We start from the raw sequence: 16,271 nt of genomic DNA, 5'->3' as shown, positions 1-16,271 counted from the left end.
AACGAGGTGACTTTCTCCCTTCCTTCAGAGCTTCTGTCCTTTGCCAAGGACAAGAGGGCGGAATCCACCCTCATATATGTCCTATTGAAAGAGTGTGAATTGGAGATCTCAGGAGATAAATCCCAATTTACCTGGAACCCCGATGCTATTTATTCACTCTATGCACTGTATGGGAGTCTGGGGATGCTGCAAGCTCTCTCTAAAGACTGCTGACCCAGCCCCCTCTTTCCCTCCCTTTTTGCTGTATCAAGTTACTGGAATGTACCCTCATTTTTCTAGAACTAAGGTCCAGCAAGCACACTGTCCCCTGAGTTTGGCAGAGCATGGTCCTTTGTGCTTACCCTCTAGAAGCTTCCACCTTCTGGCAGAATCACACAATCATCTTTCTTTGACCAGCATCAGGGGTTCTTTGGGCTCTGACAAGCACCAGACAAGTCCCCATGTTCTGGATAGAAAGTCCTGCCATGAATCAGCCTTGTCACATTATTGCTGTTACCCCTCTTTGTCAGACCTACAGGTCACTGCATGGCCATAAATCTAAGTATTGATTTTCTCCACACAAAATGAGTCCTCCTCACCCCTATACCTGTCTAGCTTCCCTCCTTGCCTACAAACCATTTTTAAATTAAATTTCCATTTGATCCCTGAAAAAAAAAAAACAAAAAAAAAAAAACAAAGTCTAGGAAGTAGACAACCTCAGTCCATTAGTCTCTTGATGTATCTCTCTTCCTTTGTTGCTGTCATAGTGTGTGGAGTAAGATATGGTGAAGAACTTACAGATTAAGCACATATTGATCAGAGACTGCTAGCTAACGGAAAATCAGGCCTATAGGCCCCAGTCACGTGAAGGCTGCATTCCTTTGCCCAAATAGGGATTAACCTATACGTGGCCCAAGAAGCTATAAATCACATTGCCAGCTGCATTCCACTGACCAAATATAACCAATCACAACCTATGGAGGGTGGGATTTTGAAGGTTCTTTGTCTGAAATGTATAAAAGTCGTGAGCATCTTCAAGGGAGTGGCTCTCTCCTGCTGTGAATCTGGCTCACAGACCAGGATGGGGTCCGCTTCTCGAGATTCTAATAAATAATTCTGCTTTTCTATGAGTGATCTCTGAGTAGTCATTTTGGGATAGGATTTTCTATCCCTCACAAATGATCGCCACAATGTAGATGATTTCTAATATATAAACATATGTGTATATGTATATAATTCATATGTGTATATATGTATGCATGGGTGTGTGTATCCAACACTAATCTCTCTTGCTCTCCAGTCTAGCATCACCAACTGTCTTTTAGACACCTTTTTATTATTCTGATAAGTTTTTTATTTTCAAAATTCATACAAAGATAGTTTTCAACATTCACTCTTGCAAAACCTTGTGTTCCAAATTTTTCTCCCTTCCTTACTCCCACCCCCCTCCTCTAGATAGCAAGTAATCCAATAGAGATTAAATATGTGCAATTCTTTTAAACATATTTCTACATTAATCATGCACAAGAAAAATCAGATCAAAAAGAAAAAAATGAGAAAAAATCAAACAAACAATAAAAAAATGAAAAAACTATGTTGTGATCCACATTCAGTCTGCATGGTCCTCTCTCTGGGATGAAATGGCTCTCTCCATCACAAATCTATTGGAATTGGCCTCAATCATCTCATTGTTGAAAAGAGCCACATCCAGCACAGTTGATCATCACATAATCTTGTTGTTGCTGTGTACAATGCTCATCCATGACACCTTTCTCAAACTCACCCCACATATCTATCTGTTGCCAAGCCTGTTATTTCTACCTTCACAATATCTCTCAAATATATCCGCTACTCTCCACTATGAGCTGCTAAGTGGCGCAGTGGATAGAGAGCCAGGTCTGGAGTCAGGAGGATATGAATTTAAATCTGGTCTCAGACACTTACTAGCTGTGTGACCCTGGGCAACTCACTTAACCCTGGTCTCAGTTTCCTCATCTGTAAAATGAGCTGAAGAAAGAAATGGCAAAGCACTCTAGGATCTTTGTAAAACAAACCTCAAATGAGATCGTGAAGATTCACACGGTTGAGATAGCTGAATTCTACTCACACAACCACCACTCATACTTCACAGAAGTCTTCTGATTGGTCTTCCTGCTCTAATCACTCTAATCCACCCATCATTTAGCTGCCAAAGTGATTTTCCTAAAGTGAAATACCAAGTTACCTACTCTCCCTCCCCCTACATTTCAGGGGCTCCCTGTTGCTTCTAGAGTCAATTAGAAAATCTTTTGGCAGCCCCTTACCACCTGGCCCCTTCCTAATATTCTAGGATTCTTACACTTTACTCCCTTCCACAATCTGGGATCCGAGGACACTGGTCTTGCTTTCCTAAAACATGACATTTTACTCTCTACTTCTGTTTACTAACTCAGTGCCTGCTACGTTCTCCCTCCTTGCCTCAACTTTCTAGCTTCACTGATTTCTTTCAAAACTCAACCCAAATCCCACCTTATGCAAGAAACCTAGTAATTTACATGTTATGTATGTATTTAAAATATACATACATGTAAATAGTTATTAGTAAATTATATGATATATATACATTTAAATATACATACATATAAATATTAATTAGTAAGTTACATAGTATGTTTGTGTTTACAATACACATATATGTAAATATTAATTAGTAATTTACATGGTATGGATGTATTTACAATTTACAACATATATATGTATATATACATATATATATAAAGTTATTAGTAATTTACATGTTAGTTATACAAGTTAATACTAGTATGATAGTAGTATACTAGTTATACTAGTTGTCTCCTCCAGTCCTTTGCCTTTTCGTGTTCCCGGGTGCTTAGCATGGTGCCTGGACCACAGCAAGGACTTAATAAAAGCTTGCTAACCGGCTAAACGGCAGCCTCTCTGATTTAGAAGCTCACGATCCAAGGCCACTGATCCAGATGGACTGAGGCAGTCGACTTACACAGAACGACAGAATGAGATTCAATCCTTTTGACTAAGGCTTGAGAAGAAAGAGCTAAGGTTAAGGACACGGTGTGTAACACTTGGGAGGGTCTTTCCCTGATTACTGTCAGAGTTCTATCACATGAGAAATCCATTCTGGCCAAAGGCAGCTCTGAGGTATTTCGGTATAAGTCTCCAGAAAGAGGAAGGATGAAGGGGAGGAGGCTGGTGGATTGGTGGTTGTCCTTTATTCTTGAAGAGGACCAAAAATGACATCACTATGTTGGACAAAGTGAAATGGGTCTGTGGTTGATCAGATCCAAACAAGCTCAGAAAGCTTTACCGCAGGTCGGGTCACAAATAGACTGTATGAACACCTGGAGTGGGGATGTCTCTACATGGGCACATCTCATGTTTCTGTTGTTCCTGCAATTCTGCTTTGCTCTGAGAGCTCAGTGCTTATTTGATGTGGGCACCTCACACAATATTAGAGTTAATCCAATTGGTTGGGGAAGGCGTGGCCAACTCTTCATAGTCCATAAAGCACATGTAAAAAGATACTGACGTGAGAAAGAGGAAGATCAAAAAAACCCAAAAAACAAAAAAACACCAAACACCAAAAACTCACACTCAGAATAGAATTGATAAAATGACTATTTTCAACTATGATTTCATTAGGCTAAGGGACCCCCAGTGAGGATTTTTTTACTTTACTGAAGTGGATCTTTTTGTTGTCTGTCATATCTGACTTTTCATGACCCCATTTGGGTCAAAGACATTAGAGTGGCTTGTCATTTCCTTTTGCAGCTCATTTTATAGATGATGAACTGAGGCAAACAAGGTGAAATGGCTTGTGGGTCACAGAGCTAGTAAGGATCTGAGGCAAGATTTGAACCCAGGAAGGTAATTATTCCTGACTCCAGGCCCAGCACTGTACCACCTAGCTGCTCCAAAGTAGATCAGTCATATGCAACTTATAATGTCAATATAGAGAGTCCAAAGCACTGAGAAATTAAATAATTTGATGAATAACACTCATCCACTTTGTGTAAGAGATGGAACTTGAATTTAGAATGCCAGGCTGATTTTCATCTGTCCCATATAGAGAGGAATTTCATATGAATCATAGGATATTAACTGGAAGGTCAGATGATTTATTCCCTTCATTTTACAAATAAGGAAACAGAGGAACAAAGAAAAATAAAGTGATTTTCCCCAAAATTTCATTGCTACTGAGTTGGCAACATCATATTGGCAATATCTTATCAGCCAGGTCTAGACTCCTGGTTCAATGTTCTTCCCATGACAATGGGGGTAAGAACAGGATGTCTGGGTCCAGTTTGGTTCTGGACTTCTCTCGACTTTGACCTAAATAAGTCAGGTCAGGCTAATATTCTCCTCTTTAAATATTTGTTTGTGAGCATAGGTCATTCAAATGTTAAAAGGCTCTATGCAAAGGTCTTTCTTTCTTTCTTTCTTTTAATATCTCTAATGTTATTTTTTGGCCTAGTGAGAAAATTTCTTTTAGTAGTGTAGATCAGTACTGGTCCCACAATAAATCTTTTCTGGGAGTTTCCTGGAGGTACTTCTTCCTTGGGAAAAAAAAATTCAAATTAAATGAGAAAAAATGAAAATAAACAACCCCTTTAACTTCCTCTTATTCTCATCATCTATTCTTCCCTTCCTCTTTTCTCCAAGTCAGCTAAATTTTTAAAAAGCTCTGACATACAGGCTGTTATTTTAATTAAGCCCCTTAAAGTGACAGTGACTTACCATAAGACAGTAACAGGAGGTACTCACAGGACCAAAAGTGCACAAACCACAGAAATCAGATACATACATCATCTCTGTTAGGTTTCTGCAAGCACAAACCTGAGTTAGAAATCTGTGCCTCATGAAGTTGTTTCAGAATATAAACTGCTGATGCCAGCAGGAGGTGGGCTCCATCTTCACCAACCACAAGCCACATTCTCAGGATCTGAGTAACTGCACCCATAGGTGTCTTATTTTTTTTTACTCATAGGTGTCTTAATTGAAAAGCTATTTATATGATTGAACTTTTGGGGGCCACTGTGGTCCTTAGCCAACTCCCGCACTGCTATCTCTAAATCCTATCCATATTCCTTATTCCACTTTTCCCAATCCATCAAGGACTCAGTCTGTGGAAGAAGTCTATTGGCCATGCTTTTTATATGTCTGGGCATAAAAGATCATCAGAGACTCTCAATTTCTTAAGAAAGGGGGCTACTTTGTGAAATCATTGTGTCATGGATCAGTGGTTCTCAAAGTATAGTCCAGAGAATGCTGGGAGTCTCTAAAACCCTTTTTAGAGGGTCTACAAATTCAAAATTAGTTTTTATTTCTAATACAGTAAATATCTATAAATATAACCCATATAAACAAAAACTTTTTGGACAAATCCTTAATAAGTTAATAAGTTAATAAAGGGATATTGAGAACAAAAGTTTGAGAATCATTGTCATAGATCACATTATTTCTCAGACTCTTTGATCTGACTTTTGGATGCAAAAGAAGCCATTAAATCAGAGGAGATTTATTCATTCATATAGTCACTCAAACATTTTTCTGCTATTGAGTCAACCTGAAAGAAAAATGGCCAAGCAGAAACAGAGTTGATTAATTAATTAATTAACAGTTTTTTATCTAGGGTCCACTATGTGCCTGGCATTGGGAATATTTAGACAATAATGAAACAAATGAATGTTCCCCAATTAGCAGAGTGCTAGTTGTAGAAGATGGGGGGGGGTCAGGAAAGACTTAACATAGGATGGAACCTGAACTTTGAAGGTAGCTAGGTATTCTAAAATGGTAAAACTGAGGAAGGATCCAGGCATTGAAGATGCAAAGACATGGAAAAAGGAGGTGATGTGTTGTCCATAAGAAAGAACAAATGGATCATTTGACTGGAATAAAGAGGAATGATATGTAATGGCCCCAGATCTATTTGAGGTACATTACTTTGACAACTGTGTAGAATATCAGTTGAAGAGGGAGGCCTAGATGCCACGTAGGTTACTTGCAATACTCTAGGCAAATGGTGATAAGTAAGGAACATCAAGAAGGTAGAACAGCAAGAAAGGCAGTGTAGATAAACTATAGAGAACAGGAAAGGGAGTGGTGAAGATAGAACAAGTTTGGAAAGTTTGGTGCTAGGTTTGTAGATCTTTAAAAACCCAACTAAGTGTCAATCCTAGCAACGGGGAGGAGCAGGAAAGGCCTGAAATAGGAGGGTGCCTGAGCTTGCAAGCTAAGTGGGCTAAGTGGGATTTTGTTTGTTCGTTTGTTTTGGAGTTCCACTGGGCTTTTATTGAGATAAATGAACAAAATCAAGATTTTGCCAATCATGTTTTCTGAACTTTATGAACTGAGTGTATATACATATATACCTACACAATGCGTCACACAGACATCACTAACCCCAACAAAGACACAGTCCTACTGGACTATTAGCCAGTTAACACAAAGTCAATTCTCACTTGACTCAAATGAAAGCTAGATATTCTAAAAAGTTAAGCTGAGGAAGGAGTGTATTTCAGGCATGAAATGTGCCCATTACTGATATATATCTGACCTAAAATCAATAGTCATTTGAGTAATTGAGTAGGGGAATAGCATTGTCAGATCTGTGCTTTAGGAAAATTCCTCTAGTAATTGTGTGGAGGATAGGGTAAAGTAGGATGAAACTAAGGGCATATCTTTGCCTCAATTGCTACTTAGCCTTAATTCCTGAATGGGCACAGTCTCAATCAAACTGAGACCTGTTGAAGACTTGAGTTAAAAAGACCAAGGTCTCCCAGTGCACCTAGGGCCATCTCCAGTCATCCTGAGGCCACTGGACCCAGATGGTTCTGGAGGGGAAACTGAGGCAGTTTCCTCCCTCACTTAAATCCAGTTCACTTGCATGTCATGGTCATGGTCTTAGAAGGAAGGACAAACAACAATAACAGTATTTAAATTCTAATTGACAAGCTGATAATGGTCTACACTAGGGTGGTGGTGACTGTGAAGGGAGAGATGAAAGGACTTACCCTGCTCAGATTAGTGGTCAGTGTCAGGTCCAATGTTCTGGATCATTGGTGGTCTGAGATCCTGGCTGTGTCAGATGATGGCTCCAGTAACTATTGGCCCCAGGGAATGAACAAATCTCATGCTTGATTCTGATGGGAGGATTCCCTCAGGAAGACAAGGGCTTCATCAAACTGTGTTATGTAAATACAATGGCCTGTTATTGAGCATCCACAAATGACAAGAGGAACTCAGAGAAACTTTGGGAGATTGGAAGGTAGTAAAACAGACAGAGAAAAGTAGAAAGAGGACAATATCTACAATGACTACGGCAAGGTAAAGGAACAAATCACTGAAAGGAAGCCAAATTCTAATGACTGAGAAAGCAATGATGATACTGGGAGATGAGAAAATGAAATTTTCTCTCTTTCCTCTTCTCCCTTCCCCTTCAGAGGCAGAGAACAAGAAGGGCAGAATGACAGGTACTGTCATGCTATTACTTGTTTTTACTGAATTGTTTTTCTTTGTTACAAGGGGATGTTTAGGTTGGGGGTGGAGGATTATAACTAGAAATGACTAATGTAAAAACAAAAGGTGTTGATAAGACCTTTTTTTTTTTCCTAACCAAAAATGAGGCTTAATTATGAAAATGGTGTCCAACAGATTTAAAAGACCTTTTCAAGTTTCTAAGGATGCCTAATTTTCATCCTGAAAAATTTGGTTTATGACATTAGAAGACGATTTTTTAAAGATGAGTTGGAAAGGATCAGGGACCACATTCTTTGAGATAGGGAAATTGAGGCAGGGATAAGTCCACTCCTGGGACAAAACAGATTAAAAATTTGTTTCAGGTAATCTGCTAAAAGATGGAGCTGCTGCATGCTCCATTCCAGTGAAAGAAAAAGAAAACACAAGAATTCGTGGCTTGGTGATGGCTTAGCTGCTTCATGAAGCAAGAGTCTTAATCAAAGAATGGTTCAGTTGCCTCATTTATTTTCCAGCTGTGTAGCAGGTACCATCTTACTGTGAGAAATCAGAGCCAAGCTGAGGAACTGGCTATGGCAGACTCCTGCTTCTTCCTGCTGGGGCAAAGGCATTGTCTCTCTTTTGTAATCAAACTGGGCCAGTGCCTTCTCTACAGAGTGCTTTTTGGCTCCCCAGCTTTCTGAGCTGCAAATGGAGTTGTTCAGCAACCATTAAGGCTCCTTCCCAGGATTTCTAAATCCCAGAAAGTCAGACAGAGTTCAGGCAGAGTCTCCACTCATCCTTAGCCTATGTCATCTAAGCAAGTGGAGATGTCCCTAGATGGTGCTCATTGCTTTATACAACACATTGTTCACAGTCAGTGGGGAAAAGGTAGTGGCTTTTGAATTTCCTGACTCTGGTGGGTTTTCAAAGCAAGCTTTTTGATAATCACATCTATGGTCTAAATCCCAGTCTTCAGGGAGTATAAAAAAAATTGGAGCAAGAAAGAAAGGAAGAAAGAGAAAGATAAGAAAAGAAAAAAGAAAAGAAATTAAGAAGGAAGGAAGGAAGGACAAAAAGGGAGTGAGGCAGGGAGGAAACGAAAGATAAGGAAAGAAAGAGAACGAAAAAAGAAAGAAAGGAGGAAATGAGAAAAAAGGAAAAAGAAAATGAAAAGTTAGGAAGGAAAAAAGAGAAAGAAGGAAGGAAGGAAAGAAGGAGAAAAAAAACTGGCATCTTGTGACAAGAGGCAGTGATCTTTCTCTCCTTCATCTTCTCCATCTCTTGATCTTTTTCTGGATCCAGTTGGTTGGTAGGAGGTTCATAGAGGCACCGGCTTATAGCTGGGAACTGGAGCTTTGAAGATCAAGTTGGTTGATACCCTTTTTTCCCTCCAGTGGTGTAAAAGCAGAGGAGGAGGAGCATGGCACTTAGTGTGGGTAGCAGGTTCCTTGAGTTCTTGCTTGAGGGCACTTACTTTGAAACAAGCTTCCATCACTTCTGAGTCCTGGTACAGGTGACTGACCGGACCAGACACATATGACTTCCCTGTCTCTTTCCCTTGGGTCATTGAGGTGAGTTGAAAGCTAAGTACTATACTGATTTCGGAACTTCAAGTAGGACTCAAAGGGAAACATCAGCAGAGAGAATAACATTTGCTGACGTGGCTCAGCTAACAGACAAACTTAGCCGCCAGCTCAGGGCCTGCCAGCCACGGCTGCATTTTCATCCCTGCCTGTTCTCTTGGTGGAGTGAAATGCATAGACTAGGGAAGGCCCTTTAAGGCAGCCTATCCCCATGCTGGTTCACGTTTCAACAGGCCAAGAGGGAGGAAAGAGAGAACCTTGCCCTTTAAAGAAAATATCCCTATAGAGGTGATCACTAATATGGCGAAATTTCATGTACATTTATTTGCTTACTCCATCCATTAAACAAACTGTAATGAACTCCTTGGAAGTACAACACACTGTCCTGGAGAGTAGGGGAGATTTAAAACAAATACAATGGGATCCAGACCAGTGACTGCATTTGGAGAGGGATTTCCCAGTGTGGATACAGCTGATCAATTCCTTAGACTTTCAAAGAGTTGTTTGGGGAAACTCAGAAGTAAAATTAGCAGCATTCCTTGCTCATGGTTACAGGCAGCATTGATGCCTGTACTTTATAGTGTCAGAAAGTTTCTTGGGGTCCTGAGAAGTTAAGAGCTTTCTCCAGGTTCACATGGCCTGCCTATGTTACAGAGGAAGGATGAGAATCCAGACCTTCCTGACTTCCAGTACTCCATCTGCCTCAGCAAATCATTTATAAAGACCTAGAGTTATTAGGCTAACAGAGTGACAAGGCAGTCATAATGCTAAAGGGACTTTAATAAAAGTAGTGTCCAGAGTGAGGAAGGTTATGATTCCATTGAATTATTCCTTGATTAGATTGTCTTTCTAGTCTCTAGTGCTTGGCACATGGCAGTCACTTAATAATTGTTTTGCATTAAAAACAAAAAAGGTCATCTTACCTTATAGTTTTAGGGGGTACCTAGAGCTTAACTGACTTTCCCAAGATCAGACAGCTACTATGTGTCTGAGGCAGGTTTTCTTGATAACAAGCATTCTATTTGCTACTCCCATTCAGGACCAGACCAAATCTCCACTTATAACCTGATAGGAGCAGGACTAAGCTCATACATCAACATTCTAACTGCCTGCCATTTTCCTTGTTACTGTATTTGCAGTAGATTCTAACATTTCTTCAGTTTAATAGATGGCTCTTTCAGAATTGGTTCAAACAGTTAATCACCTCCCACTCAATTTGATGCTGAGCCTCTCAGAACTTAGCTTGGCTTCCAGACTAAGACCAGCCTCATCATTTTATCTATATTTGAAGGATTTCATCTTGCTAGGACTTGCCACGTCTTTCTGCTCTGCTTACCTGGTCTTTGAGGGACCAAGGTCAGCTCCACACCATAATAAGGATGCTAATAGAGAAGCTATGTCAGATCCACATATGAGCCATTAAGATAGTAGAACATGGGAAGCAAAAAATAAACCCCCCAAAATTAGAAACATTATTTCAGACTAGGAAAGTGGCTTTAACGTAGGGTTTATAAATTGTTTTTTGTTTATTTTAAATATATGTTGACAACTATATTTTAATATAACTAGTTTCCCTTGTAATTCAATATTTTACTTTTTATAATAATAGCCTTTTATTTTTCAAAATACATGTAAAGATATTATTCAACATTTACTCTTGTGAAACCTTGTGTTCCAAATTTGTCTCCTTCTTTCCCTCCCACTTCTCTCCCCTAGACAGAGAATAATCTAATATAGGTTAAACATGTGCAATTCTTCTAAACATAATATTTTACTTTTTTGCATTTAAAAACATTGTTTTGAGAAGGAATCATATTTTCATCAGACTGCCAGAAGACTAAAGAAAACTCCTGGCTTGAAGGATACAAGGGAAGGTTTAACAGAGAAGGTGGCATTTAATCCTCGATTTAGAGGATTGTGGGGATTGGGAAGAGGGCATTCCAGAAATCGGTGAACAATATAGACAAAAGCATCAAGATGGGAAGGGGAAGATGTACATGGATCTAGGTGATGACAAGCTAATAAATTTGGACTTTGTTAAGTAACAACAGCAATAATAATGATTATAATAATGATAACAACTATATGTAGCATAATATATTATATTCAACATTATGTTGTATATAATTTATTCTTATTTACAATTAATATAATGATAATAGCTAAAATTTATGTGGCACTTACTACAGGCACTGGGCTATTCTGAATGGGCTCTGCATTATGCTCCTATAATGCTCTTTCCTGGTAATAAAGTCACCTGATTCATTTTTATGACAGTAATTATTAGCACTATGGCTTGAAGAGATTTCTAGAGAAAGCCTTACAATTTCTAGAACTAATGTCACCAGCAGAGCACTCTCATATGACTTGAGAAATGTGGGGGTCAAGTCTTCTTGAAAGAGTCCCAATAATCATGTTCTAAGTTAACTAAGTGCCAGTTTGATGAAAACAAGTAATTTCCCATTCAGTGACAGTTTCTGCTCCCTTCACCAGCCCTCCTTGATCACAAGAGTTCTTCTGTCATTATTCTATATAGTGCTCTTTGTCACTGGAGACTTTGGGAATATTCTTGCCCTCTACATTACCTCTCAAAAGAAGATGAATTCACCAGATCTCTACTTGATCAACTTGGCTGTGTCTAATGTCCTTTTTACCCTCACTCTGTCAGGAAGGATCATCTATTACATTTTAGACTTCAACTGGCCTTTCGGTGACTGGTTCTATAGGGCAACAGCATTTGTGTTCTATATGAACATCTATGGGAGTGTCTACCTCATGACATGTATAAGCATTGACCGTTATATTGCTGTGATCCATGCTAGCCAGGGTCACAAATTTCGCCATGCTAGCTGAGCAAAATACATCTCTGTAGTAGTGGTCTAGGGCTTGGCTTCCCTACAGACAATGCCCTTGCTCTTTGCACCCTTGACCAGGAGGATGGGAGATAAGTTGAGCTGTATGGAGTATTCTACTGTTGAAAGGATTATCAACTTGTCCCTTCTACTTCAGGGGGACTGTGCTCTAGGCTTTTTGAGGCCAGTGAGGATCATATTATTTTGTCATATGAAAATCACCTTAAAGTTCTGGAGGATAGCTCAAGAAAGCTCAGCAAGAATGGTCACCATAAGAAAGCCTGTCTAGTTATTCTGCTAATGCTTATGGCAGTGATCACATGCTTTAATCCTTACCACTTCAATATTATTCATTAAAAAACTCTCAGTTTACCTGCACTGAGCAGAAGACTTTTAAGATGTCACTTCAGGTCATGGTATGTTTTATGAACATGAACTGTTGTATTGACCCCATAATTTACTTCTTTGCATCCCAAAGCTCCTTAGGATTTTTAAATCCGGAATTTCAGCATCCTTCTTTATTGGAAAAACCCTTTCAGAAAAACCAGTAACAAGGATGGAAGAGATTCTTTGCTGGATTAGTGAAGACCACAGCCCATTACTGGGATTATTAACTCATTTTTGTTTTAAGGACATCTTTGATAGTTTGGTGAAACCTTTGGACCCCGTCCCAGAATAATTTTTAAATGTATAAAGTAAAATACATATCATTACAAAGGAAGCAAATTATATTGAAATATAGTTAGGAACATTTTTTTAAAAATTCAACCAAATGAATAGATCCCAAATCAAGAATTTTTGGCCTGAGCATAGCCTTAGATTGTAAGCAGTTAAGTGACACAATTAATTGAGTAACATCTTTGAATCAGGAAGATTTGACTTTGAATTTTGCTTCAGATACTTTCCAGTTGTGTGATTCTGCATAAGTGTATTCTTTCCTCTCAGCCTCAGTTTCCTTATCTGTAAAATGAAATTAATAATAGCATGGACTTCATAGGTTCACATGAAGTACCATGAATCAATTATTTTGCAAACTTTAAAGTGCTACATAAATGCTGGCTATTGTTTTAAGACTCAATGAAAAATAATACCAATCTTGTGTCCATTTTAGGAAGTCTGCAAAAGCCTCCCTCCTCACTTCTCCCTTTAGAATCCCCAATTTCTTTTAAGATTCAGCTCATGTATCACCTCCTTCCAACAGGAGATCCTACCCTCCTCTCCTTCCCTCACCCCCATTGTTGTTTGGTGTTTTTAGTAGTGCTCAACTCTTCATAATCCTATTTGGGGTTTTCTTGGTGAAGACACTGGAGTGGTTTGCCATTTCCTTCTCCAGCTTATTTCACAGATGAGGAAACTGAAGCAAATGGGTTAAGTGATGCTTAGTAAGCATCTGAGTCTGGATTTGAATTCAAGTCCTCTTGACTCCAGGCCCTGTGCCCTACCTACTGAGCCATTCCAGCCTCTATTTAATCTGTAGATATTTTGTTTTTACATATCTGTAGATACATTCTTTTCTTCCGCCAAAGTATGTGAGCACCTTGAGAACAATCTAATTTTCTTTGTGTCTCTAGCACCTAGCAGAGTCTGGCCCAGAATAGGTACTCAAAAAATGAACAAATGAACGAACGAGTATTGAATGAACAAACAAGGCGTGTGGCTTTATTAGCAGGAAAAGTTTATTACAGCAGTATAATGCAGAACCTGTTTGGAATCTTTAGGAAAAGCAACATTACTCTTGTAGCTCAGAGGTAAGGAGGGCATTGAGAAGCAGAGGAGACTTTGAGAAGTGGAGATTTGAATATTTTGTCCCCCAAACACCAGTGCTGATCAAAAACATCTCTTCTTTTTTTCTAGAAGGCAAAATTCTGGAATTTTAACTGAAAGTTGCCATCATGGCTACCCTGGGGTTGTTACTGTTCAGGAAATCTCAGGAGGCTGGGGTTTAAGAACTTTCACCACTTGGCCCCACGATGCTCCTTTCCACGTGTGGTAAGGCAAATCCCAATTCAGAAATACTGAAATATCTCAAAGTGAAGACCTCTCGAGAAACGGATGGTCCTCTCACTGAAGTTCCAGAGGGAGGTCAGTCTCACAAAGGCTGTGAGATGATTTAAATGGTCCTGAAATCTTTGTCTCTAGAATATAGGTGGACTTTTGTGACCCGAGGGTCTTGATTATGCAAAATTTGTTCCAAAAGAAAGGAAGAGTTTGTTCCGATTTTAAGGTTAATAATTATTTAATTATTTTATTTTATTTTTTATACCTCAGGCTTTTCTCAATCAACAAATAGAGACTAGCCGGTTTATAGACCTCTCATATCTCCAGGCCATTCAATAGCTAGTCAGATTCTTCTCTGAGCAGTTATCTCTTAAATGTTTTTCCCTTGGAGAGTCTTTGTTCTTCAGAGCCTAAAGAAATCCTCAGTTTCCCGGTTCACTCTCGGTTAAAGAGTTACAACGAGTTACACTGTTTGTTACATTCCAGTCTGCTAACAATGCTTACTCAGACTTGATATGTTTGACAAATGTTTGCTCAAGCTTAGCTGGTCACAATACTTAAACTATTCAAAGTTCCTTATCATGATATTTATACAAAGAATTTCATTTCCCAAACCCATCAATTTATTTCATATATTAAAATCTTAATGGTAAGTTCAGTCTATTTTAGGTAGTGATTTTATGAGAAACCACAGCTGAGAGGTTACATCATTACTTCTCCAAGGTTGGATCCAGGAATTATCCTATTAAGAGCCATGGATGAGGGCATTTACACCTCTGCCTCAAGGATCCTTAGGGGGAAATCACAGGTCTCTATGCCCCCATTGCTATTTGAGTAACATAGTGATGGCCCTAGCAATGTTTTCCAAAGAACACCAGATGAAAAATCATGAGATCTTAGTTCTAATGTAGACTCTGATTCTAACTGGAAAAAAAAAATCATTTTTCCTTGGTAGACTTCCTCATCTGTAAAGTAAGTTTGAGTAATTTTAACTTGTTGTGAATCTTGAGTGAGATAATGGTATTAACCAATGTACAATTTCCATTAAAATTTTAAAAATCAAATGTTGAGGTCTGTGATGTTTTGGGGACTGGACAAATTGACTTAGGGGGCCACCATACTCACCTTTCAAAAGTCTCTGAAGTGAAACCCATGATGTCAACAAATTCAAAGACTGCCAGACAAAAGGCTCAAAACAATCCTGGAGCAACTCAAAAGGCTACAAATGTTCAGAAGTCAAGTCCAAGAATTCAATCCATGCAGGACTGAGTACATGAATTAAGTTCTAAGTTCAGTAGGGGAATTGGATGGTGGGTGGTGGTGGGAGGGAGACATGATCACTCAGATATTAAAGAAGGAAATGAAAGGATCTAATACAATTTCAATTCAGTTCAACAAACATTTATGAAGTATTTATAAGCATTGCTTTATGATCTGGGAGATACAAAAACAATAGAGAGAAAGTACCTGCCCTCAAAGAGTTATATTCTTCTGGATTGTAGAATGTAAGTTTGAGGCAGGGAGGTATACTCACACTTTTACAGAAATATGAAAGGTACCGCATGGATAACTTGGAACAATGGCAGGAAATAAGGGACAGGAAAGGTAGTAAACATATAGGAGAAACTATTTATTCTCTCCCTACACTTACATTACTTAAAAAAAAAAAATGATCCCCAGGCTGGGAAAAATCAGCCAAATTAATATCAAAACATAAGACATGTTTAAGCAACATGTTTAGCCATTGCTATGTCACTAATCAGCTAAAATTATGTAATTTCTCATCTATTTTCTTATCTGCTTTTCCACTGCATGTAAGGTTTGTTATCTCTATATTCCATTTGATCATTTAGTGTTTGCATTTATTTATACCCCATGATACTGAGATGAGAGCAGATAAAATGGTCCCTGCTCTGCAAAACGATTTAGAAGGCAAAGCAGCTAAGTGATGGAATCTGCAGGATGCTATTTAGGCTTATCAAAGTCGCAAAGGATTTAAAAAGAACATGCAAGAGGCCTCCAAACTATACAGTTATATACATGTGCACCATATTATATATTTTACTAAATCAACATTTGCAAATATTTATTGAATAACCTTTGAAAGATGGATGTAACTAGGTGATAGGAAGGCATATTTGGGGAATTTTAAGGGGATAGCTTAGATGGTACAGTAGATACAGGACTGGGCTTGGAATCAGGAGGATTCATCTTTGTGAGTTCAAATCTGATCTCAGTTTGCCTCAGTTCTTTGTCTGTAAAATGAGCTGGAGAAGTAAATGCCAAACCACTCTAGGATCTTTGCGAAGAAAAACTCAAATGGGCTCAAAAAGCATCAACAATGAATGGATTGGTGGAAAGATAGCTTCTAACAGAGTTCCTTCCT

At 38.8% G+C, this 16,271-nt stretch overlaps 1 protein-coding gene and 1 long non-coding RNA gene across 2 annotated transcripts in view; both read right to left on the bottom strand.

Annotated features, from left to right (window-relative positions):
- Nucleotides 1–16,271, bottom strand: part of UBAC2 (UBA domain containing 2) — a 359,465-nt gene that overhangs the window by 50,789 nt on the left and 292,405 nt on the right. The window lies entirely within an intron of this gene.
- On the bottom strand, nt 2,715–10,360 carry LOC141560756 (uncharacterized). The gene is made up of 3 exons (XR_012487806.1): nt 7,008–10,360; nt 4,732–4,816; nt 2,715–4,550 (listed from the first exon to the last, which is right to left on the bottom strand). It is a non-coding gene; the product is annotated as an uncharacterized LOC141560756 (long non-coding RNA).

The sequence above is a fragment of the Sminthopsis crassicaudata genome, chromosome 3, assembly GCF_048593235.1.
Source record: "Sminthopsis crassicaudata isolate SCR6 chromosome 3, ASM4859323v1, whole genome shotgun sequence".
NCBI lineage: Eukaryota > Metazoa > Chordata > Mammalia > Dasyuromorphia > Dasyuridae > Sminthopsis > Sminthopsis crassicaudata.
Note: the sequence above shows the minus strand (reverse complement) of the source record. Positions and strands in the feature narration are given on the sequence as shown.